Genomic DNA, 24,390 nt, shown 5'->3' with positions numbered 1-24,390 from the left:
GGTACCTGCAGGAGCATGGCATAAAGCAGCAATATTCATGCAGTCATACCCCACAACAAAATGGAATTGCAAAAATGAAAAATAGGCATATTGGAGAGGTATCTCGTGCCATGCTCAATGAAAAAGACTTGCCAGATTTTTATTGGGCTGAAGCAGTTGCTACAGCAGTCTACATAATGAACAGGACTCCCACTGCAACAATACATGGAATGACTCCAGGGGAGAGGTATACTGGTAGGAAACCAGATATTTCTCATTTGAAAATTTTTTGTTGCATTGCCTATGTACATGTGCCAGATGAGTTGAGATGTTGGATCCAAAAGCTGAGAAGTACATCTTTATTGGTTACTCTCTGCAGCAAAAAGGATATAGATACTATAACCCTTCTACTCGTAAGTTTACAGTGAGTAGAGATGTTTTTGATGAGATGAGTAGCTGGTATAAACTAGTAAATGTGATTGATGATGTAGATGCACAAAATGGTAATGCTGCACAGAATTCACAGCAGCAGTCACAAAATATTAGTGGACCTGGAGCGTCCTCTAGCAGTGATTCACATTCTTCGCCATGGACAGGCAGATTGAGATCAGGAGAATCTTCTCAAAGCAATGCAGATAGTGGTATGCAGGTATCACGAAAAGGAAAAGAGAAGGTTGATCAGCCCATGTTTGATGTGAATGCAGGTCACTCTTATGTGGATGGTGAATCCAGTGGCTCAGAACAGAGCATTGATGATGAGTTGGATATTCCTTCTATTGTTACACCTGGAGTAAGGAAGACCAGGGATGTTTTGAGAGCACCTGGGAGTGAACCTACTTTACGCAGGTCTACGAGAGCTAGGTATCCTGTGAATAGGCTGAAATATGATGGATTTACAGCCATTCACTATGCATATATGGTCAAAGTGATACAGGAACGAGAACCCACTTCTTTTGAGCAAGCCCTGGGAAAAGAAAAATGGGAGAAAGCCATGAATGAAGAAATGGATGCCTTGGAAGCAAATGCTACATGGGAATTGGTACATTTGCCTAAAGGTAAAAATGCAATTGACTGTAAGTGGGTTTATAAGATAAAGCACAATGCAGATGGTTCTGTGAATAGATACAAGGCAAGATTAGTAGTCAAGGGGTATGCACAAACATATGGCAACATTCAGTCCGGTTGCAAGGATGGCAACCGTAAGAGTAGTCATTGCTATGGTTGCATCAAAGGGATGGTCTTTACATCAGATGGATGTAAAGAATGCCTTCTTGCATGGTGATTTGCAAGAAGAGGTCTATATGGAGCAGCCACCAGGTTATGTGCATGCTGTTCATCCTGAGTTTGTTTGCAGGTTGAAAAAAGCCTTGTATGGCTTAAAGCAAGCACCTAGAGCATGGTCTGACAAGATAGGACAGTATCTTGTCACTATTGGCTTTCAGATTTCCAAGGCAGATTTCTCACTTTATGTGAGAAAAACAAATAAAGGTATTATGCTACTTGTCATTTATGTTGATGATTTGATTATGACAAGTGACAGTGATGAAGATATCCTTCATGTGAAAATGCTATTGAAGCAGAAGTGTGAGATGAAGGATTTGGGAGAGCTGCGTTATTTCTTGGGCATTGAGGTGATTAGATCACCAAGTGGGATACAGCTCTTGCAGAGGCAGTATGGATTGGACATGCTGTCCAAATATGGGATGACAGGCTGTAAGCCTATTTTAGTTCCTTTGGAGCAGAATGTGAAGCTGAGCACAGATGCAGGTGAGCTTCTAAAAGACCCTACTATGTACAGACGCATAGTAGGAAGTTTGATTTATATGACTATTATCAGGCCAGATTTGAGCTATGCTGTTGGATTGGTAAGTCAGTTTATGCAGGCTTCAAGGAAGCCACATTTGGATGCGGCTAGACGCATACTCAGGTATGTGAAGTCCACATTGCAGTATGGACTACTTTATGAGACTGGGGTTCAGATACAGTTGCATGGATACACTGATGCTGATTGGGCTGGTAGTATTTCTGATAGACGATCTACCAGTGGATATGTGTTCTCTTTTGGGAGTGCTGCGGTCACTTGGAGCAGCAAGAAACAGCCTACAGTTGCCTTGTCGAGCACAGAGGCTGAGTACAGGGGTGCAGCAATGGCTGCATGTGAGGTAGCTTGGTTGCATAAGCTACTTTATGATATGCATCAGTCTACAGATGAGCCGGTTGTCATTTATTATGACAACATAAGTAGTATACACTTGGCAAATAACCCAGTCTATCATGCTAGAACAAAGCACATTGAGGTGCATTATCACTATGTGCGAGAGAGGGTTTTACTAGGTCTTATTGATCTAGTTTATGTCAGCACAGAGGATCAGGTAGCTGACATATTCACGAAGGCATTGGGCGCAGAGAAGCTGCGCAAGTTCAGAGACCTGCTTAGTGTGTAGGAATTGGGATTGAGCTCGAGAGGGAGTGTTGAGATATCGAGCTCCACTCGTGATACGCCAGGGTGACCGTTGTGTATTTATGTCACCGACTTGTCAGTTGCAGACGCGGTTGGTACACCGCCCATGAATAATAGCTACATGATAGCTATCCTTATCTACTCTAGTTCGTGGCTCAGTTAGTATGCCACCTTAGTTAGTTGAGTTTGGTTTGAGACCCATATATAGGGTTCTTCTATTTCTTTGTACTGGAGTTCTTTTGGCTTACACAACTAAGAAGATGAAAACTGTTTTTAGCCTCCACCCTTGTGTGTATTCCCCCATTGTGCAAGCAAGAAAGCTTCAAGTGAGACTTTATCCTTCTCTCCCACAATCTTGACAAAGCTATAGAGTCCCACAGTTAGGGTTTTCAGCCTGACTGAGTTTTCTGCTACATCAGTCCACAAACACGATCATCCGGCGTCAAACTCGAGCTGGAGGTAGCTTAGGTCATGGGCTTACAAAGCCCTATGGTTGCAGAGTGAATCGCGGCTTGTGCGTGGAGATCCAGCAGTACGACAGGAAACAGCGCAGATTTGAATAGCGAGCTCGAATTTCCGCAATGTTGGGCTCGATGATGAGCAATGTTGGTGTTTGTCGTGATGAGGAGCAGCGCCCTGACCTAGGGGAGATATTCATAGAAGAAATCGACTTACGATATGGCTTGTGGAAGGAGATCAGGAAGCTCCAAGAGCTGGATGTCCTGTCTGGCTATGGCTGCCAAACAGTGGCTATGGGGTTCAAGTGAGAGATTGGAGTCATACACTCACACTGAGTTGGATGTGAGCTGGATAGAGATTGAGAGGAATCAAGAGAGGCTGGAGAAGCAATGCCATGCCCAACTGGGCTCTGATACCATGTGAGAAATGCGGGATCTAGAGCATGGCAAAGGCGGAAGCTATGGAGGATGGAAGATGAAGATACTACTCATGTTGACATTGACAAAGAAGACAACTGTTACACAAGTGAATTAGGTTTCAAGATTGAGACTTGAACTCATAAACACAATCTTGTGTAGGATTGACAATGACACAGAGACTTGACACAAAGAGACAAGTACTATTGCATTATCATCGTATAAAAGTGATAGTCAAGTACATCATTATATAGGATTGCTTGGTAGCACATTTCATCACTATGTCTATGGGATCTGTCTCTGTTCCTAAAATGAACTGTATCTTCCTAGCCTAGTTGTTCCATACAAAGGGGCATACATAGGGTGTAATTGGCACATTCTCAACACGAATGGCTGCCATTCAGCTTCCACCACCCTCCAACAACCTTCTCCCTAGTTGCATGGGAAAGTTTTGCCAAGTGGTAGCCTTTCTAATGCATTTTCAGCCATTAAATTAATATTTCAGAATTAATTAATTCTGAAAATTAATTTCAGCCCTTTTGACCCTGCCCAAAACTAAACATGCCCATCTGGAATGAAATTGGCTGGGCCATTTGCAACTTGGAGTGGTTCCCAACCTCTTTTGACTCTTAGACTAGCATTAATTAATTGTCCCTAGTGTCACCACTGACACTTAATGGCCAAACAATTGTCCAAAAGTCCAACCTGGCACCAACTGACCACCAAAACCCAGTTGGCATAACTTAACACAACTTTTGCCTTTAACACCCACTACATCCTCAGGGTCCTTGGCCCGTTCCCATGAAATAACCACCATGTGCATCACATGTGCTAAACAACCTTGCACATTTGATTAGTAACTTAATCAAATGTTACTAGCAAGATTAAAGCATCTCAAAATTTCACGTCCCCGTGACACATTCATAGTTCAATGTAATGCATGTGGTAACAGCATTGGGGGTGTTCTTATGTAGGACGGCCAAGTTGTGGCTTATGAGAGCCGAATTTTCCACGGTGTCGTAACACTGTGTATCCACCACTGCAAACCTAAGGGCAAAGTTTTTCACCAAGAATTTGAACTCATTAGTCAATGTCATTAGGAATTTGTTTTCCGTTGTGTGTGTCTTTTCGTTTGCTGTTTAGTTTGAACTGTCAATTTGAAAATTTAATTACTTGGTTCCATCCTAATTTTTTTGCATTCACTGAGTAGTACTCAAGCACAAATAGTCCACGTGTATGTCTCTGTGTGTGGTAGCTCATATGAATGCTTGCTTGTGTGTCTACGTTGTTTATGTATCCAAAAACTTCTAAAATGATGACAAAGGTTTTTAGTGTATGCACTTTCATGTCAAGATAAGTGGGAGTTGCCAATCCTGTTGGCTCACTGTATGTTGTACCTGCAATCAGAAGTCACATCCAAGTTGACAAGAAAACTACTATGAAACCTGAAGATGGAGACTTAAAGACTCCCAAGGAACTGCGTGATGGTGGTAATGCTGACAATCGTGAGGCTAACAAGAAAATTGCTGCAGATCTATGAATGTTACAAGTGCTACATATGTAAAAGCAGGAACAATGATCTTGCCAAGGGTGATAAGATAGAATGAGGAAGCCTTGTCTTCTCTAGGATCGAGCAGCCCCAAGGAGGATTTGATAGGCAAAGCATATGCTTCAATTTCGGAGCCTGAAGCTATAGTGCCTCAAACTTTAGAAGGCCTTACATTGGACAGTAGCAGTAAATAAGTGTCGTTGGGAAACAATTCCTCTACCAGTGACTCGGATGGAAACCTCAACAACAGTGCTGTTATTTCCAGCATGGATACACCCAGCAAAAATAGTAAAGAGGATCACAAAGCTTCAGCATTAAGTAATTCAGGTGCTGCGAAAAGCAAAGCTAAAGATAGCTATGAAAAAGCTATAATCTGTGATGATTTTGGAGGAGATGGGGCAGAAAAGTGGGAGCGATTTCTGTTGGAGTCTTGATGACGAGGATGAGCTCGCCTACAAGGTTATCACGAGGGATTCTCTGTTGTCTTCACAGAGCAATGACCTATGAGGAGTGGCAGATATGCTTGGTATAAAGCAGCAACATGCGAACACTCTACAGGCAGCACATGAAATGCATGTTTATGTGTATGGAAACGCAACTGATTGGAGAACATTGAAATTCGTGATAACGTGAAGAAGCGGACATGGATGCTGATTGTGTCATGTTTTTTTTTGGCTGAAGGGAGTGTTTATTGTCACTATGGTTGTGATCGATGTATTGAGGCCAAAAGGTTAATTGTAATTACAAAGCAGATTTTGTGGAGAAGCTATGCTGCGTAGCAGCCCTGAGATTCCTCAATGTGTTGCAGTTTTGGAGTTGATCATGATTAAATATGGAGGACTCGATGAGTAGCACAAGGTCATGTTTTATGTGAGTTGTTGCAATCAGCATGTTTGGAGCTTCAGTGCTAATTATGGGATGCAAGATATCAGCATATAATGTTTTCATGAATCATGATCTGCGAAGGAAGAATTGAATGTCGGCAGGGGGAAAGTGAAGCTCTGCGCTGAAGTAGTAGCTCATAACCACATCAAGTGGCTCTATCGGACTAGAGACAGCCTCTTCATAAACCAGGAATAATCTCAAATTCTTTTCATGCTGCTTGTATGCTTATCACTTGCATGCCTATCATGTGAGAAGAGCTGGCGAGATGAATTCAGAAATGCACTTGGGAGTCTTATGTCTTATTCCTCATGCATGAATGCTTTTAGTGCCTCTAAACTTTGGCTATAAGAGTATTTTATGATGGATGCACTAGAATGTATTTACAGGATCATGCCTTCAGGGACATGCTTCTTTTACTGATGACAAAGAGAGTTGCATATATAATGTTGACAAGGATTTTTGTTATTTTGGATGCCTTGATAGGATCTATGGAACGTGTTTTTGGATACTATGATTGGTTATTAATTCGATTGGAAGACTTTCAATGAAACTTGACAAAGGGGAAAGAAGATAACACTGAATCAACTTTGGGTACATGCTCATGGACTTTGGATCCAACAACCTTTGAGCTGGGAGGTCAGTTTCTAGCAGCTTGTGTTTATGCCTAGGACAGGCACTTGTATTGTAGTTTCTATGGAACATAGTCTCTATTAAGGTCTTGGCTTGGAAGTTGGCAAATTCGTTTGCAAGCTCCTGAGAACTTGGCTCGGATTGAATACTCAACTTGGCATTTACGGCTATGGGTTTAGCTCTCCTGATTGAGCTTTGGGTTTGTAATCTAGCTTTGGATTTGTACTTGGAATAGAACTGCAATATACTAGACCTTTGTCATCAAATCTATTGTTTTGAATCGATCTTGATCTTGCTCCCATCTCACATAGCGTTCCTATGACGAGCGACTTTCGCGAACTCCTGCACGTATTCTGGCGACAACGATGCAGAAAAGAATTTGTAGGTCTATGAGAAAGAGCTCTTGGCTGTAATTCATGCACTATCTATGTGGAAACATTATCTGTTGGGGGCTGATTTTACAATGCAAACAAACCACCAAACTTTGAGATACTTTCGGACACAGACAAAGTTGTTAGAGAAGCATATGAGATGGGCAAATTTTATCTCTATGTTTCATTTTCAAATTGTACATATTGATGGTAAAGAGAATGTTGTGGCTAATGCTTTGTCTCAACATGGTTTATCACACTAAGTTGGATGCCATGAAAGAGCAATATATTGTTGATTCAGACTTTGCTAATGTTTATGATCAGCTTTGCAATTGCCAAAGGCATGAATACTTTGTGCTAAGAGACAGATTTCTAATGATGCATGGACGAATGTGTGTCACAAAGCAGTCAAGGCCTAGAGTTATCACTGAAAGTCATGCTCCTCTGTATATAGGACATAGAGGTATTGATGCCACAATCAAGGCAGTGGAGCATTTCTTTTATTGGCCAGCTTTGAGGCATGATACAGAGCAATTTGTCAAGACATGCATCACATGTAAGAAGGTAAAACCATGATAAGCAAAAGATGCCTTGCAACCCTTGCCTATTCCAGATAGGCCTTAGCAAAGCATTGCAACAGATTTTATTTTTGAGATTCCTAAGACACCTACAGGGAATGATGGGATATGGACTATCATTTGCAAGTTTAGCAAACAAGCCCATTTCATTCCGGTGAGGAAGAAAATAAAGGCTGGTCATAAGACACAATTGTTTTTGCTTCACATCTTTAAGTACATCTTTAAGTATCATCGTATGCCAAAGTCGATCATTAGTGATTGAGACCCCCAAATGACCAGTTTATTTTCGAAGGGGTTGTAACTTGTTTGAGAATATAGGTACCACACTGAAATTCTCATCATTCTTCCATCTACAAATAGATAGTCAATCTGAGAAAGCAAATTCCATAGTGTTAGATCTTTTGAGGAGCTATGTTTTAGACCATAAGACACAGTGGGAGCAGTATGTGCCCTTGGTTGAGTTTGCTTACAACACCATAGTGCATAGTTCTACATGCAAAGCTTCATTTGAGATGGTTGAGGGTAGCAAGAAGGTACCACCTATTCTACAAACTAAGGATAAGATCTTTGAGGCTAATTGTTATGTGGAAAACTTGGATGTAACCTATACAAAGATAAAATATGCACTTCAAAGATCGCAAGAAAAGCAAAAGAGAAGAGCTGATCGCCACAGACGTGCTTAGCAGTTTGCAAAGAGTAATTATGTATTGCTATGTTTTGAAAACGCAAGGCTGAAAAAGATGAAAGAAAGATAAAGATTGTATCCGAAGTTGAGTATGAGATACTATGGGTCCTTCCAAGTGTTGGAGAAGATTAGCGATGTCGCATATCAACTGAAATTACCTCCACATTGGCCAATACACAATGCCTTTCATATCAGTTTGTTGAGGCCTTTTCATGGTGATGTGTCAAAGGATATGTCTGCTGAAATTTGTCAACGTGCAGCGATGCGAAAGCGTAGGACAAAGACTGAGAAAGAGTGAACACAAAGAGAAGAGAGAGAGAGAGAGAGAAAAGGAGACAATATAAACGCAGAAAATCTGCGGTGTAGTATGTTGTATAAGAGTGCAGAAATACACAAGGGGGCACAGGAAATATCTGTATATGTCTCTGACTTGATGGCCTCGATCTCCGTCAGCCCAAGCACAGTCTATCTCAGCCAACAGATCTCAAGATCAGAATCTGAAATCACTAAATAATGATAATGGCTGGAGTGTGCCACCAACTAGCTGTAAATAGCCAAAAAGAAAAGAATGCCCAGCACCAAGTTGGCTGCATTAAATGCAACCGACTGCAAGAAAATAATATAAAAACTGTTTGTACGACCCTCATGACGCCTTCTGAAGGTACTCGTAGTTCAGGTGGCCAAACCGAGCATGCCATAGCTCGAACTATGTCTAAGAAGTAAGAAAAAGAGAAGTAAGAGTTGAAGAAGACTTCAATTTGTAGACTCCATTCTCCTCATACCTTGCAGAGAGAACTTTCCTTGATCCACGATCAAGGACTCGCACAGTATCACTATTAAACTCCACCAAGAGGCCAAGAGCACAAATCTTATGAACCGAAAGTAAATGATATCCCAATCGTGGCACATGCAACACATCAGAGGTGTAGGTACCACCACGTCCATCTGGAATAAGCTGCATCTCACCCCGCGCAGCAATAGACACAGAAGAGTTGTCTCCAATGAGAATCTGCCCATGCGAAGGTCGCAAATGGGCAACACCAATGTAAGAAGGAGTCATGTGCCATGAGGCACCACTGTCCACAATCCACTCTCAAGCCTGGGGAGCTATCATCGCAGCATCAAAAGTTGTCAGTGTAGAGTCTTCAATGACTACTAAGTATAGAAAGCAACTGATGAGGGTGCAGCCACCGCTCCAGAGTCCTTCGTGTCCTTCTTCTTGGTATCCTTCTTGTCTTTGTCGGGACAATCCTTCTTCCAGCGACCGGTCTTTCCACAAATATGGCAAGTTGATTCCTTCTCCTTGTCCTTCTTGGATTTGTTGTCCTCCTTCTTCTTTTAGTCCTTCCTCTTCTTCTAAGAGGCTTGACCAACCAATGCCTCCGATTTGGAAGCATTCTGTCCCTTCAATTGTTCCTCGTGGTCCAAGACCATAGGAACCAACTCTTCCCACCGAAGAGTTGACTCCCGCCCTGAAGCAATAAGAGCGGAATAAAAAGTACCGAATCGTGGCGGCAATTGGGATAGTAATGTGATCACCATGTCTTCAGAGGAAATAGGCTTTACCGCATTTTGAACCTGCATCTGAAGCTGCCGAAGCTTGTTGATGTGTTCCCAGAGCGAAGAAGACTTATTCACGGACAAAGTCCGCATCTGCACCTCCAAAGAAACCCTCTTCATCAGGGTCATCCAGTTGTACATCTGGTCAAGCTCCAGCCATATCTCACGAGCCATCGTCAAGTGCTCAATGTGAGCTATCACGACTGTGGTGCAAGACAAAAACAGAAAGGATCAAATCCTGGCATTCAGTTTGTCCCAATGAGACTGGGCCTTGGTCAACTCCGCACGAGCATTGGAAGAGAGTTTGGACTCATCCCTCACCGAGGGCCTGTTAATCTCCTCCACTGCCAGTTCCGCCAAATCATAAGACTCTAAATGGCCAACATCATCACCCGCCAAATGCGGTAATTGTCACCATCATGCTTTTGATCCGTTGGAAGAGCCGGTAGGACAGGCATCTTCCTGTCCATGACCGCCTGGAACTCCAAATCAGTCTCTGTAGACATGTTAACCTGCAATACCTGCACAAACGCAAAAGCAGCCCCCTCTGACTATGAAAACGCAGCCTTCTAGGACTGATTCCTCCGCTGCCCAAACCTTCTTCACCTGCCAGAGGCAATGAAAATGTAAAATCTGCAATGGAAGGCCTCAAACGCAGCCTTCCTTCCCTTCGAACAGCAATAACCTGCAGCAAATTCACCGATTAGACTACTTTCCCACATGCCCACACTTGCTTCAGCCTTGATTCGATGCCCAGCCCTCCCGCTCACCCTCGAATCCTGGAAACGCAGCCTTATATCGCGTTGAAATCTCCTCTTCAGTTAGGTTCAACCCTCAATCAGTCCATCTTCACCGCTCTGATACCATGTCAAAGTGCAGCGATGCAGAAGTATGGGACAAAGACTGAGAGAGAGTGAACACAAAGAGAAGAGAGAGAGAGAGAAAAGGAGACAGTGTAAACACAAAAAATTAGCGGTGTAGTATGCTGTATAAGAGTGCAGAAATACACAAGGGGGCAGAGGAAATATCTGCGTATATCTCCGACTTGATGACCTCGATCTCCGTTGGCCCGAGCACAAACTCAGCCAACAGATCTCAAGATCAAAATCTAAAATCACTGAATAATAATAATGGTTGGGGTGTGCCACCAACTGGCTATAAATAGCCAAAAAGAAAAGAATGCCTAGCACCAGGTCGACTGCATTACGACTGCAGGAAAATAACTGTCCTGTCTGACTACAGGCTGCCACGTGGCACCTATGCAGATTGCTGACGTGGCTGCTGACATCTGTCTGTCCAGGAAATGACTGTCTAACAAAATTCAACCTGAGATTGAGGAGCTAGATGAGATTTTGGTACCCGAGCACATTTTGGCACATAAAGGAAAGAAAAGTCAAAGGTAAAGTTTCCAGGAAATACTTGGTCAAATTTCAAAATTATTCACCAATGGATGCCAAATGGATAGAAAAGGATGACTTGACAGACCATCCTCAGTTGTTGCAGCTTTATCTGGATGCCTTTCAATTAGAGCCGACTTTAGTTCAGGCTTCATCAAGTTCAGCAGAGCAAGGATCCGGAGTATTGCTTGATGCTCAAGGGTAGCACTTTCACTCCTCTAGTTATGGACAACTCTCGTATGTAGTGGATCTCAGGTGTATTCAGCATGCATCCAAGATATTGAGCTAACAGTATGTTTGCCACCATGAGGTTACTACTTAGTGTACTAGTCACTATGAGATGTATGCAAATGAGTACAAGTTTCACCTAGGAACTAGAACTATACTTTTACATTAAGCTTATGATCAATTTGGCATGAATTTTGCCTCGATTTTGAAACGTAAATTCTAATCAGTTTCAGCTCAGTTCTTTATCAGCTTCAAAACAGTTTGTGGTCACTTTTGGAATCAGTTATACATCAATTTTTGCATTGATTGCTGGTTAAATTTTGCAATGAGTTTGTGATCAATTTGGGGTCACATTTGCAGCAGTTCATGATCAGTTCTCGGATCAACAAGTGATCAATTTATGATCAGATTATACTCAGGTTTCAATGGTTTACATTTGGTTCCATGGACAACAGCATATGTTATGATGCCATTGATGTTTTAGCCATGGTTTATGCTTGTTTATACTATGATATGGCTTGGTTTTGCCAGATGAGTTGAGCTCATGAGAAATAGACATGTCACATGATAATCTGGCAATGTTTTTAAGATTCATTGGCAGTCTTATGTTATGTTATGATTGGCTGGTAATCTGTAGTATGTGTTGGGCATATGGAATGGTTAAGCAATAATGCACAATGTTGTGCTGACTATGATGCCTTGTGGAAATTTCAATCCACTATTTTGCTTTTGATACATCTTGCAGCGCAATCAAGGATGATTGCAATGATTTCAAGAGGGAGGGCTGTCATGAGGACATGTATTTTTGAAACCTCACTTAACATCTGGAAGGCATTTTAGTGTATTCAGCCTGCAAGAGAGAGGGAGGAGATGCTATGGTTTGATTTGCAACCATTGGAGGACCTTCTGAGGTAGCGAGGGGCAAAAGAAGACCAATCAACAGCAGGTAACAACATCTACAGGCTGCAGTTGAGACAGGGCAGTAGTAGTAAATGACTGATTTTCTTCAATTCTTCGCGAAGAAAGTCTGAATTTTCTCTCTTCTCAACATTCTCTCTCATCTCCCAACCTTTCTAATCCTTGCTCTTAAGATTACAGCATTGAGATCACCAAAGGCTGAGAAATTTCAAATTTCTCTAATGTAAAACCTAATCTGCAGCAAAAATTGGGGTTTAGCAACAACCTTGGGAAGCATGCTAGAAATTGGAAGCTCCAAGACTTGGATTCAACAGGGCTAAAGCTATTTTTAGTCAAATTCAAGTGGAAGAACCAGCAAATCAATGAATTTGGGGCATTTTCCATCTCCATCAAAGCGGATGAAGGCCAATTGACTGCCCAAATCAAAGGGCAAATCAGATTAAAGACTTACTAGTCATTTTGGACAGCAAGGGAGGTTGGAATACCGAAAGGGACTGGGAGAGTTCCATTGTACATCAACTTCTCCGTCAATTAAGTTAAACAGATACCGAAAGGGGTGCCAATTTTGGGGCCAATAGGGTATCCAATGTCCAAGATTATATAGTAAAGTGTGCATTTCAGTTTTGTGAATTTGTTAATTGCTGTAAATAGTGCTTAATCAGATTATTTACCATCCTATCCGAGGAGGAAGGCTAGTTTCATACTGTGTTGACAGAATGTCAACCATGGGATCACTACTTAGTGTACTAGTCATTGTAAGATGTATGCAAATGAGTATGGTTGTTACCGGGGCTCTAAAACTATACTTTTGCATCAATTTGGGATCAGTTCATGATCAATTGGGCATGAGCTTTTGCCTCAATTTTGAGATTAAATTCTGATCAGTTTCAACTCAGTTTTTTATCAAATTGAGAACCATTTATGGTCACTTTTGGGATCAGTTTTGCATGAGTTTTTTGCATCAATTGTTGATTAGTTTTTGCAAGTAGTTTGTGATTAGTTTAGGATCACATTTGCAGCAGTTTGTGATCAATTCTCAGATCAGCAAGTGATCAGTTTATGATCAGATTATGCTCGATTTTCAATGGTTTACAGCTAGCTCAATGGATAGCAGCATGTTAGTAAATGCCATTGATAGTTTCAGCCATGTTTTATGCTGAGAATATGCTTTACTGTGGTTGTGAAGTCAAAAGAGTTGAGAAACATGAGTTATGGATGCATCCAATGGATTTCTAGCAACAGTTCTGGACTAATTCTCAATTTTACATTATGTATATGCTGGCTGGAAATTTTCAGCAGGTTTGAGAATATGGCATGGTTGGACATGTTGGGAATAAATTCTCATCGTGCCTTTTACGATGTTCCGGTGTGCACACACCCTTACACTTGTACTTAATATATATTATCAAAACCTAAACTGGTACATCTTGTCATTGTACCAAAAAAACCTTTGGGTGTCATGCTCTCACTCCTTTTGCTCGCTCTCTACTCTAAACTCTGCACTAAATCTGATCTGCACTCTATCTCGATCCTTGCAGACTTGCCATCAAACTGGTATCAGAGCAGGCAAGAGGCAGCTCAGGTGTGCAAACATCTCAAGACAATCAACAGATGTACACAAGCTCAGCAAGTGCAAGTCAAAGTCAGCAATCAACTACCTAACGAAAGCAGTCGGAACAGCGAGCATGGATTCTATAGTCGACAAGCGCAACAAGCAAGAGCCAAGTAGCACGTGATACCAGTCGAACCAGCAGGCATGGATTTTGAAGTCAACAGGCACAACGAGCAAGGGCCAGGTAGCACGTGACGAGGTAGGCGACAAGAAGGTGGCACAGTCACGCACGACAAGCCTATGCAGATAATGGGCTGCAACGACCAAGCTGTGACAGGATGCAACTGACGCGATAGGTCAACCGTGACCAGACGGGCCACGGGTCACAAATCTACAATTGATTCTCTGCCATTTTTTTTAATATTTCAAATTTGTTCCTCCCACTATTGGGCGTTTGCGTGCACATGCACACTGTGCAATCTTGACTCAAAAAATTGAGGCTTTTCCCAAATTTGAAGACTTTGATGCAGAACTAGACAATCTGACTCAGAAATTGCAAAATCGGCAAACATTTGCCCGATAAATTTTGGGGTTTTTCACATTCTAGTTAATTTTTTTCCAATTTCACTGAAATGTGTGCACATCAGACCCAAGAAAATTGGGCCTTTTGCAGAGTTTCTTTAATTTGTGCAAGGATTGCCTGGTATATTACTTGGATACATGTATTGATGCAATTTGGGTAAATTTGCCTTTGAAAATTTGGGGCTTTTGATCGAGATCGTCAAATTTGTACCCAAAAATGCATTTGGAGCACAAATTGCAGCAAAAGTTTGGGGATTTCACATGTAATGGGCGCATTGGCTTCTAAATGGGGCTGGAATTGCTCATGGAGTGCCATAGCAGACATTCTCTAATTCTGGAAATCAAATTGCAGATCTGAGATTTCTGCAATTTTTTATTTTCACTATTGGTTGGTACTTACAATGTACCTAGTCACTTGCGTGACATTTGGGCTTGCATTTGTTGACCTTTTGAGTCAATTTAGTACTGCAAATCATGGCTAGAAACAATGACAGCATCAATCTTTTGCACACCAAGAAGCTTGAGGGTGCACATAATTTTGCAATATGGCAAAATCAGTGCTACAATGTCTTGGTGCAAAAGAAACACATGAAGCCCATCAAAGTGAAGGAAATAAAACCAGCAAGCATGGAACAAGAAGAGTGGGATGATTTGGATGAGCTTGCATGCTCTACCATTGAGCTCTCAATGTCAATCAACTTGCTCGTTAACATAGAGAAGCTGAATTCAACATATGCAATGTGGCAAAGACTTGACAAACTATATGCTCAAAAAAGTGCCAACAATGTGTATTGGCTGAAAAAGTTGATGGACTTTTGCATGAAGGAAGGTACAGCCATGTCTGTACATTTAAATGAGTTCAACTCAATTTTCAGTCAACTAATTGCTTTGGTTTCCATATTGATGATGAGTTCAAGGCTATCTTCTTGCTATACACTTTGCCTGAAAGTTATGATACTTTCAGGACAGCCTTGAGTAACTCAAATGCTCAGCTGTTATATTCTAATGTGGAGAGTTCTTTGTTGGTGGAAAAACTCAACAAGAAAAATAATTCAGCAAACAAGTCTTCTAACGCATTGCACACTAGGGGCAGATTTCAGCAAAAGGGCAATTCTGACAATAGAGCACACAATAAGTCTTGTGGCAAAAATGTGAAGTGCCACAACAATGAATAGAGCATGCAGTAAGTCTTGTGGCAAAAATGTGGAGTGTCATCATTGTGGCAAGAAAGAGCACTACAAACATAACTATTTTCAATTGAAGAAAGAGAAAGGCAAAAACAAAAACACTAAAGACAACAAGGCTAAGAAAAAGGATAGCCAGCCTGCAAAGAAGAGCAGTGTGAAGATAGAAGAGGTAAATGCTATCACTCATGAGAATGATGTACTTCTTGCTGCTTCTTTGAGTGCACATGCATTGGTTACAGATTCTAAGGATAACATGCACCCTTGGATACTTCATTCACGTGCGCCTTTTCATGTTACACCAAATCATGAGTGGTTTTCTAACTATAATGGTGGTGCACATGATGTTGTCCACTTGGGAGATAACTATGCATGTAAAATTGCAGGCATTGGCAATGTGAAATTGGAATTTCAGTATGGCTCCATGTTTGTTTTGCATAATGTAAGGCATGTACCTCAGCTCAAGAAGAGCTTGATAAGCACAAGACAACTAGATGACGAAGGCTATCACACCACATTTAGAGACAGCAAATGGAAATTTTGTAAGGGCTCTCGCATTGTTGCCAAGGGCTCCAAAAGTGATACTTTGTATCCTTTGCATGTATCTAGCGTGTGTGACCATGTGGTCGCCATAACCAAGCAGCCAAGTGTTTTTATGGAATAGCCAATTGGGACACATGAGTCAGACTCGAATGAAAGTGCTTTCTCGCTTGGGTTATTTGCCATCTTTGAGATATGCTGATTTTGAATAGTGTGATCATTATATTTATGATAAGCATGCTCAAACGTCACGTTAAAAATCTCTTTCTCTAAAGTCTTCACCCTTAGAGTTAGTACATTCAGATGTATGTTAGATGCTAGGATTATCTCTAAGGGGAAAGAAGTATTTCATTGCTTTTGTTAATGATGCCACACGCAAAGTATGGGTTTATCCAATTTGTCGTAAAGACTAAAGCCTTGGATAAATTTAAAAAATTCTTGACACTTGCTGAAAATCCCAGACCAACAAGACATTAAAGTGTCTTCGCTCTGACAATGGCAGCGAATGTGTCCAAAGCTTTTCAGTACTTTTGTGACAGCAAAGGGATTAAAAGGGAGCTCACCACCCCTCACAAATCCACCCCAAAATGGTGTTGCAGAGCATATGAATAGGACCATCCAAGACTATGAAGAAAATACCCTAACACAGAAACACAAATAATACCGTACGACAAAGCACAAACTGATAGAAGAACACAATTAGGGTTAGGGTAACTCAGAGACAATGAACACAGAGAATGAATGAAATGATATGACTATTGAATATAAAATGCTCATGCAGCAAACACCCTATGCACTGAATGAACAATGCAACCAAGGAAGGCTGGATCTGATCCAAACAACATCGCAAGAGAGAGAAAGACTAAAAACGTAGGTGAGGAGAAAGAAAACAGTAAACGCAGATTGCAAGAGAGAGAAAACAGCAAACGCAAGCTACAAGAGCGAGAAAACAAAAAACGCAAGCCAAAAGAGAGAACAGCAATGACAGGCTAAGGAGATAATGGCAACAATTGGAGAGAGAAAATCTACACGGCAATAGCTGGGGCCTGCAAACGCAATAGTATGCTAACGTGGCAGGCTGTACGACAACTGGGTGACAAACAGCAATAGTCGCTTGGCTGGAAACAGCAGTAATCTAAAGACAGAGGGCTAGAAATAGGCGCCAAACAAGTGAAGTTTGCAATCGACAGCTTGTACTATGATATCCTCTGTGAACAGGGTGTGGGCAGTAAGATGAAAACACTTGAAATCTACAAAAACGAGATTAGGGCTAAATGGAGGGCAGCATACCTATTTATAGAAAGTTTGGGCCCTTCCAAGTGGATTTGTACTTATGGGATACAGACACTCTCTAGGAGCGCATTTCTTTTTAAATAAACAAGATTTCTTTCTTAATTAAGCATGTTTTGGGGCTGTTTAAGTGAAGCTAATGCATTTTTAGCTCAACAAAGACAAGGTCCATACAATGCTGTCACATGTTGCTCTACGTCATGGATTTTTAAGCAGAGACTGTTATGATAGCCGTATACTTGATTAATCGATCACCAAACAAGTCTTGGAGAAGGAGCGGGGGAAGTCCCTCTAGAAGGGTGGTTGGGGCAAGCCACCTTCATATACTCACTTGAGAGTATTTGGCTACGAGGCATTTGTGCACATTCACAAGTAAAAACATAGCAAACTTGAGCCGAAGTCTTGTAAATGTATTTTTCTAGGATATGGTGATGAAGATGAAATGGAGTATCAACTATGGGATCCCGAGAAAAGAAAAGTAGTACGCAACAATGATGTTATCTTCCGGGAAGATCGCATGCACAAACAGCCTGAAAAGACACAAGAGGTCAGAAGGATTGTATTTCGAGAGGATATACCAATAGGACAGCAAAGGATGCCCGTACAGCAGCAAATACTTGCTGTAAATGTCCCTGAAAATGCAAGGAATAATGCTGAAAATGATAAGCAAGATATTGCCAATGATGTACCACAAATTCAGCACAAGCGAATGCCAAAACCAGTTGTACAGCATGCTGACCCTGCAGAACAGCAAGCTGTTAATGCAAATTGGCAAACTGAATAGCCACCAAATCTTGATCATTGGGTCCGTAGATCGACCAAAGTGCAAAGACAGCCAAATAGATTTGTTCCTTGTATCAATTATGTGGCCGATTATATCATGTTGACAGATTGTGGTGAGATGTCATGCTTCCAGGAAGCAATGGACAAAAAAGACAAGAAGAAATGGCATAAGGCTATGTTGTCAGAGATGGAATTTCTCATGAAAAATGGCACTTGGGATTTGGTGCATTTGCCTAAAAGGCAAAAAGTGCTACCATGCAAATGGATTTACAAAATGAAAGTCACTCATGGTTCTTTGCCAAAGTACAAGGCACAACTGGTCGCTAAAGGGTACAAGCAAGAACATGGAATTGACTTTGATGAAATCTTTTCCCCCGTAGTCAAAATGACTACTCATATAGATGGATATCAAGACAGCCTTCTTACATGGTGATCTACATAAGGAGATCTATATGCAACAGCCTAAGGATTTTGTTGCAAAGGGAAAAGAGCACATGGTATATAAACTCAACAAGAGTTTGTATGGGCTGAAACAGGCACCACGAGAATGGTATCATAAATTTCATACATTTATGCAATCTCAAGGATTCCATTAGTCTCAAGTTCATCATTGCTTTTACACCAAGAAGGCAGCAAATGGTAGCCTTATTCTCTTGGTTTTGTATATGGATGACATGCTGATTACAAGCAGGGATGTTCATGCCTTGGACTCCTTAAAGAAAACCTTACATGGTAGCTTTGATATGAAGGATCTTGGTGAGGCCAATCACATTCTTGGCATGCGTATACTCAGGGACAAATCAAAGGGTCTTCTCTATATGTCACAACAAGAGTATGTTACTAAGGTTTTGCAATGTTACAATATGGAGGAGGGGATGCCATTGGTGCACCATTGCCTCCATATGTGAAACTTAGTGCAAATGACAGCCCTACATCTGATGATGAAAAGGCTAAGATAGCCAAGATTTCTTATGCTTCAGCTGTTGGTAGCTTGATATGCTATGGTTGCTACACGTCTTGACATTGCATTTGCGGTGGGAGTGGTTAGTAGGTACATGGCATATCCAGGCAAAAAGCATTGGGAAGCAGTGAAGAGTATCATGAGATACCTTAAGGACACAAAGGATTTGTGTATCTGCTTTGGGAAGGAGAAGTCGTATGTTGTTGGCTTCATGGATGCAAACTTTGCTGGTCATCCTAACTATAGGAAGTCTACTTCAAGATATGTGTTCACGTTCACAGGGGGAGCAGTTTCTTGGATATCCAGGCTGCAAAAGTGTATTGCATTGTCTATTATAGAGGCACAATATGCGGCTGCCACTGAGACATGCAAAGAGACTTTATGGCTTTCACGTCTAATGAGAGAGCTTGGCATTACAAGGGTTTCTATCCTTCACTGTGATAGTCAAAGTGCTATCATGCTAGCATGGAATCTTGTCTTTCATGCTAAGACAAAGCACATACAGGTGAAGTATCATTTTATCAAGGATGCACTTGACAACAAGAGTATTGAGCTTGTCAAAGTACATACAGATGATAATCCTGCAGATCTTCTTACGAAGGGTCTTCCAACAGAGCGGTTTGCTGATTGGCGCCAGATGATGGGGGTTAAATAATATATATGTATTTCAGCTTTGTACATACATAGACTTAGTTGATTCTTTCCTCTACCTTCAAACACATTGCCTTTAGGTGGGAGGTTGTTATGAATAAAGGCTCATCGTGTCTTTTACGATGTTCGGGTATGCACGCACCCTTCCACTTATACTTTATATATATTATCAAAACCTAAAGTGGTACATCTCATCATTGTACCAAAAAAACCTCGTGCTCTCACTCCTACTCACTCTCTACTCTGAACTCTACACTAAATCTGATCTACACTCTTATCTCGATCCTTGCACACTTGCCATTAGAATAACAGTAGCCAATGTTGTGACTATGATGCCTTATGGAAATTCTAGTGCAATATGCTTTTCTTTTGGCACAATGTAGTGCAATCAAGGATGATTGCAAGGATTTCAAGGGTAAGATCTCTCATGGAAACGTGAAATTTTGAGATGCTCTAATCTTGCCGATAACATTTGATTAAGATATTAATCAAATGTGCAAGGTTGTGTAGTATATGTGATGCACATGGCAGTTATATCATGGTAACAGGCCAAAGATCCCATGGATACAATGGGTGTCAAAGGCAAAAGCTATAATAAGTTATGCCTGACAAGTACTAGGTTGTACTTGGTGTTAGAATTGGGCCTAGACCTATTTATTGGCCATTAACGTCAATGGTAACATTAGAGACTCGCCATTAATTAATTAATTAATGCTAGTCTTGTTAGAAGTGGTGCAGCAATGGAAGCATAAATATGTGCTGAAATAAACTACTGAACACAAGACAAAAGAAAAGAAAGAGAGAACACGATACAAATGAGAACTCACATGTATGCTCGGAAAACGGAATCCATATACCAAGACATGAGACAATACAAAAGCAATGTGAGTCACTGGCTATGGGGGCACTGGCACATGCTCCCTCTCTTCAAGAACTGTCAGGTGATGAATAAATGTGGAGGAGGGAGCCTAAGAATATATAGGACAAAGAAATGCCATAAAATATGACTGGTGACTGGTCGGCCAGCATTAAATGCTCGCCGACTGGCTGCAAATAATACCAAATCACAATAAATACTGACAAATAAAATGTCTAATATCTTTGGTGCCCAGCTTGTTGTACCACATGCACAGACTCAACCATGAACTGACTAATCTGTTAACACCCTCTCTCAGATCATGGGTGATCTGATACAATACAATATATAACGAGAATGTCTCATCATAGTACAAACAACAATGTCCGTCAAAGTAGAACCATGGACACCCAAGTGGATACTCAAGTAGTGGGTGCGCAAGCCACCACCAAGGTGCCTCGGAGAGAACCTAATGTCGATGTCGATCGTACCAGCTCCTGAAAATAAAGAAGAATCTTAGCAGTTCTCATGTCTGTCAACAATGCCTTTGATGTAGCACACGTGACCATCCTGTCACCAATGCTACAGTGCATAAATGACCATGAATTCCCCTCCTTTTGCCAAACCGCCAAAGTGTCCCCTCATTTGAGCTCTAGACAAAAGCCACCCGCTCTGTCAAATAACTAGCCCATCATGAACCTAGATGTCAATCCCAACTCCAGGATTTGAGCCTGCAAAACTTTGGTCGATGCGTCAGCAACGTCCCTCTCTAGATCCTGTGCATCTATATAAAAATATAGATGAGGCGCAACTACCCCATCTCACCACCCTCTCACACTCCCTCTAGCAATGGAGAGTCGTGACGGATAACCTCATCACCACCACTAGAAAGCAGCTAAGAAAAGGGCCACCAAGCCCTTCCCACAGTTCGAAGAAGAGGATCCCTTCCATGCCTTGGACTTCGCCTTGGCCAGAGGATCTGAGTCCAAATCTAAGACAGAGAATGACTCATCATCAGAGGAGTCTACATCCCGCTTCATCTTCTACTCATTTTTCTTCTTAGAAGCCGCTAACTCTTTGCGGTCCTTCCGTAAATGGCCCTTCTTGCCACTGTGGTAACACTAGGCCTTTGACTTCTTTATCTTCGAACCCCTCTCTGAAGCGCAAGAGCCTCACCTGAACCTCCATAATGTGACAAAAGCCGCCCTTGTAGGCGCAAAGTCGACTCATGCTCAAGCAACATTGAGAACATATGAAGAAAACTGACAAAAGACATAGAGATCTGCGCCCATAAAGCATTCGCCACTCCATCAAACTCCTGAGGAAGCTAGTAGAGTACCGTACCAACAAGATGTGCCTCTGATAAGGCAAATTGTATAGTTCAAAGCTCGTCTTGGACCTGGGTAACTCAAAGTAGGAATGATTGAATCGTATCTTTGGTTTCAAACTTCAGTTGCAAAAGCTAGCCATAGAAAGTAACGGCCCTCATGGTAAAAGGAGCCTCGTACATCAGCTATAACCTTCAACCATACGTCTGAAGTTGTTCTGTAGGAGGTGACCGCCGATAGGACTTCTTTGAAAATACACCGAAGCAAGGCCGAGTAAGCACGGGCATCATCCAAATCCCATGTAAGCACTGCTTCCTCATGGTTGTCTTCATCAAAATCAGTTGGAACAAGAGAAGGCCGTTGAGGACATGCAATAGCTCCGCAAACCACGTACCATAACCACTTCTGGATGAACCAGGCCTTCATTACTACACTCCACGTATGATAATCAAGTCCATGGAGCTTGTCATTAGTGGATGTGTATGGAGGAGCCATCTATAGAGGATTTAGAAGAGAAGTAGAGAAAAGAAGGTATTTGGAGAGGGAACACGCCCAAAACACGAGCACAAATTGCAAAAAGCAAGAGTTCACATACAAAATAACCCAAAATCTGACCAAAATAAGACAAAAGCTGCTGCAAAAAGTCAAAAAATCAATCAAAATTTGAGAAAAACAGCAAAAACGACCCGATAATGCAAGCATCTAGCTAGGAGGAGATGCAGAGGCACCAAAACACAGGCTGAAATAGACGCGCAGGCTATACAAATGCTGACATCAGCAAAAAACGCAGGTAAAACAGGTCGCTTGGTTGGAGCAGCACTTGCCTGATCAACAAGGGTGAAAACAGTCCTGAAATCGGCAAGAAAACACAACGGGAGCACCGATCTTGAAATGTGATGCCATGTCAGAAGTGGTGCAGCAATGGAAGCATAAACATGTGCTGAAATAAACTATTGAACACAAGACAAAAGGAAAGAAAGAGAAAACACAATACAGATGAGAACTCAGATATATGCTTGGGAAATGGAATCCATATACCAAGACATGAGACAATACAGAAGCAATGTGAGTCACCGGCTATGGGGGCACTGGCACATGCTCCCTCTCCCTAAGAACTGTCAGGTGATGAATAAATGTGGAAGGAGCTTGAGAATATATAAGACAAAGAAATGCCATAAAATATGACTGGTCGGCCAGCATTAAATGCTCGCCGACTGGCTGTAAATAATGTCAAATCACAATAAATACTGACAAATAAAATGCCTAATATCTCTGGTGCCCAACTTGCTATACCACATACACAAACTCAGCCATGAACTGACTAATCTGCTAACAAGTCTAAGAGTCAATAACTGCTTAAGGGTACTTGGAAGATGAATGCCTAGGCAATTTAATTATTAGTTGGTGGAATTAATTTTATGAGTACTAGAATAATTATTAAATTAATTTTAAAAATGTTAATGCCCTGCTTGCTATACCACATACACAGACTCAGCCACGAACTAACTAATCTGCTAACAAGTCTAAGAGCCAATAACTGCTTAAGGATACTTGGAAGATGAATTGGCAAAGGCAATTTAATTAGTAGTTGGTGGAATTAATTTAATGAGAACTAGAATAATTATTAAATTAATTTTCAAAATTAACATTTTGAAAATTAATTTAATAAGCTGGATAATGCTGAAAAATGGGATTAGAAGGTTGCCACTTGGCAAAACTTGCCCATGCAAGTAGAAAAAACGTTTTTGCGGGTTGGTGAAAGTCTATTCCAACTGAAGACACCACTCAACTAAGACAAAGATGATGTCCTAAAGGGGTGTGCCCACGGGTGAAGGACTCCTCGGTATGATGTGTGAAGACATCAAAGGTGCACTTAATGAAGATTGAAACAAAATTGTAACGGAACTAGTGGGTGGGATGGCTGGGAGATTAAATGGATTTGTCATTTGTGTAGTTGCAATAAATTTATTAGATTCCTTTTGTCCATTAAATGCAAATGATGAAAAAGATGAATCACCAAAATCAAATTGACCATGAGATGTAAAAGCTGAAGGAAAAGATGAAAAAGGAGCACTCACCATAGATTCATGCAACTTTTGGTTACCTTTTCTTGAATGAAATTGTAAAAAATCTATCCTCTTGGAGGCTAATGAACCAATACTTAGTTTGAAGAGTTTTTTCATTATGAGCATCACCAATATCTTGTGGAAAAGAGGAAGTAAACTCAAGAGATTTAGTAGTAATAACATGCATACCTAACATAGGAATGAATGAAGGTGGAGAAGTATATGGAAAAGATGAAATAGGTAAAGATGGTGGTAGAGACAAAAATGATTTATACTCCATGCCAGTTTTCACATCAAGATAGCTAGTCCGTGCTAGAGTTTGCATCCTTGCACTACTATCAATGAGCCCAAGCCTCTCAGAAGATGAGATAGTTGATGAAACTAACCTTCCTTCTTGGCAAGGGTAATGATGACTTGATTATCCACTAATTACAAAAAGCAATAAAATTCAAATGAACCGAAATTCAATAGTTGCCACTAA

The 24,390-nt window shown here is 41.2% G+C and overlaps 1 protein-coding gene across 2 annotated transcripts in view; it reads right to left on the bottom strand.

Annotated features, from left to right (window-relative positions):
• Positions 1-24,390, bottom strand: part of LOC148020956 (uncharacterized) — a 132,125-nt gene that overhangs the window by 95,184 nt on the left and 12,551 nt on the right. The window lies entirely within an intron of this gene.

This window comes from Lygodium microphyllum, chromosome 18, assembly GCF_053477565.2.
Source record: "Lygodium microphyllum isolate KBCC chromosome 18, Lygodium_microphyllum_v1.1.10, whole genome shotgun sequence".
NCBI classification, from domain to species: domain Eukaryota; kingdom Viridiplantae; phylum Streptophyta; class Polypodiopsida; order Schizaeales; family Lygodiaceae; genus Lygodium; species Lygodium microphyllum.
Note: the sequence above shows the minus strand (reverse complement) of the source record. Positions and strands in the feature narration are given on the sequence as shown.